This window comes from Phalaenopsis equestris, unplaced genomic scaffold, assembly GCF_001263595.1.
Source record: "Phalaenopsis equestris unplaced genomic scaffold, ASM126359v1 Scaffold000094, whole genome shotgun sequence".
NCBI lineage: Eukaryota > Viridiplantae > Streptophyta > Magnoliopsida > Asparagales > Orchidaceae > Phalaenopsis > Phalaenopsis equestris.
The window spans coordinates 1,173,949-1,177,112 of NW_018164536.1; positions in this window are offsets into that span (position 1 = coordinate 1,173,949).

The window sequence follows — 3,164 nt, forward strand, 5'->3', positions numbered from 1 at the left end:
AAATAAACAATACCTCAAAAATAAAATATTCTTTTATATATATATATATATATATATATATTGGGTGCTTGAACCAAGATCTTAATGATAGAAGTGAAAATCACTAGGTCAAAGCATGGTTCAAAACATATTCATGACTAAGTCGACTTAAATTTTCTTAAGGGGTTCTAACAGTAACTCCTCTGTTTTATTTGATGTCAATTTTTTTTTATATTTTTACTCAAAAATATGCCAATTTGAATGATATTTTATTTGGTGTCAATTTTTTTTAATATTTTTACTCAAAAATATGCCAATTTGAATGATAAAAGTATGATTATCTAGCAATGCAGTTTTATTATAGTTGTAATCAAGCCGATTCGAGTCAAGTATGTCATGCATTGGACTTGATTTGGTTATTTCCTCATTCAAGTAATACCGACTCATCATTATTGCTCTAAATCTTAAAAATAAAATTAGAAGTTTTTTTTCCGACATTTTATCTCCTTGGGTTATTTCCTCATTCAAGACAAAGGGTGCATTTTCATGTAAATAATAGTTTTATTCACATGACAATACATGTATCAAATATAATGTGTTTCATTCAATATTTTGCATGATATTATGAAAAATTCAATGAAGATTGTGACATATCTTATAGCTTACAAGCAAATTTAAGGAGAGTTAAATTTCAAGAAAATTGGACATAAAATGATTTTTATGAAATCAATAATAAAGATACTTATTAAGTGCTGGAATAGTGTTGGAATATTTACGACGTTAGAGTGATAATTTAATGTCTTAGCATTATACGAAGATTCATCATCACCCACACAGATAAAAGAAAAGTAGTGGGAGAAGTTACTGTAATTTTTTATTTGGAAAACGTAAGTTTAAAGGGAAAAAACTACATGGGCAAGCTCAATCAATGTAAAACACTGTGTGTTTGTAAGTACATATGTTCACTCTTTTCATAAATTAGAGAGGAAGAAAGTAGGAAACATATGATCACAGATGTATAATCACACTTTTGCCATAACAATTATAATCGGGCTACAATAAATATAATTCTTGGCTATAATATTAATATTAGGTCATAAATGTTGTCGTCGGTTGCTACACAGACAATTGTTGGCCATGAAGGTTATAGACATGCTGCAATAATGTTAGTTAGCCGTGAAAGCCGTAGTTTGAAGCTGTAATAGTATTAGTTGGCCACATAAGCCATAGTTGGTAACAACAATATAATCATTTGGCTACATAGGTCATAGTTGTAAGTTGTAATGATAGTAGTTGGTCACAAAGTTCGTAATTAGTGTCTCTAATAGTGTCAGTGGGCAACAAAGGCCGTAGTTGGAAGCCGTAACTGTAATGGTTGATCACATAAGCTATAGTTGGTGACTGAAATATTGTCAGTTGGTCAAATTAGATGTTGTAATTGGTGACTGCAATAGTTTTTGTTGGCCATTAAGGTTATAGTTGGAAGCTATAACAAGAGTAGTCAGCCACATAAATTGTAGTTGATGAAGGTAATATGTATAATTGTTCACATAGATCGTAGTTGGTGACTGTACCACTTCTCTCAATGAGATCAAAGTTAAAATTTTACACCAAACACTACATTTATCTTTAAACAACATAAAAAAAATTCAGCTGTTATGAACAACAACTGTATTTTAGCTACAAAGATCACAAAATGTGGTCACCGGCGGTAGTAGGTCAGTGTTGGCAAGCAATGATGACCGACAATGGTAGAGTGTTCAACGGCTCCGAAGGAAGAAAGTTATTGTTAGGTCTTCAATACATGTGTTATACGTTATAATCATATTTGGGATACAAAGTTTGCAAACATGGATAGTCGTTGCCAGTCGAAGGATTAGGGGGTCGACAACGAACTGATGGTCGACGATAGTCGACGGTTGTTGACAAATGGTGGTCAACAATGGTCGATGGCTATGAAGAAAGGGAGTTATCACCGGGTCTTCAGTCTAGAATGAACTTTGATATTCCCCTACTTCTTTCACCTCACGTGAAGAGCGAGAGTCTATTGATAGCCTCTGAGGTAGAAGCATTTTGTTCTTCTAATGCATCACTTTGCTAACTATTTAATTAGACCATCCATGTTTCTGTTCGTTTTTCTCTTTTTTATTTTAGAAGGTGTCGTCGGCTTGTCGATCGTCGTATACTTCCCCCATTCGAATAAATCTCCCTCTTGAATCACATAAGTTCAGTGATTCAAAAAGGAGAGAAACCGAATAAGAAAGGACATAAGCCAAGAAGACAAATAAGAGAAAAAGTAAAACGTGGAGAGTCTACGTGCGATAAACCTCGCAAGGATAGATCAAGAATGTCTGCCAAAACAAGATCGGGCGGAGGCACCTTAAACCAATATCCATGAAAAAAAAATCTATATAGACTACCCATAACCAGAGAGTCAGGTACATGTACCTGTTCTAAGAGCACTCCCAGAGGGACGTGTTCCTACTGGTTGATTACATCTTGAGGGATATCCAAGAATACTCTCGATAAAAGAAGTTTCTTTTGGATTATTGTGAACCAAGGGCAATAGGTATTCAAAAGAAGGTTATTCCCTGTGGGACCAATCCCGATGCATTAAAGCTCATGCTAAGTCATCGAGCAGAGAGTGAGTCTCTTACATCCCCAATGGGTAGCGGCTAATCGACACATGAGACCTACGAAATAACCTAAATCATCTTGACGAAGATATCCCAACATGTCAAAGCACGTCCGAGCCATAAGGGTAGAGGACAAACCGTTGTATCCCAAATGGGCGGTAACTCATCGACATTCGGCCGTCAAGGTGATATCAACGAAGTCAAGGAGCAATAGGGCTCAAAGGGGCTAAAAAAAATGAGGTAGAGTCATCTTAGAAGGTAGAGGTAACTGAGTCGGGGTACCACGGACCACCCGTCATCCACAGCTACCTGGACCCTAAGTCTACCTAGTCGTGAAGGTATTCTACCCAACACACTCTAAGGTCCCCGATCAGCAATCCATGAATTGCGTCGTCCACGGGAACCTCAGTAGCCTTAAGGTCAAAGGAAAGAAACTCAATCCTATGACTAAAAATTGGAGTTCCAAGAGGTGGGACTTATACCTGCCGAAATGACAAGGATGCCTCAGGAAAGAAGAGAAAGTGGAGGGTCATCTACAAAGCTGGAAAA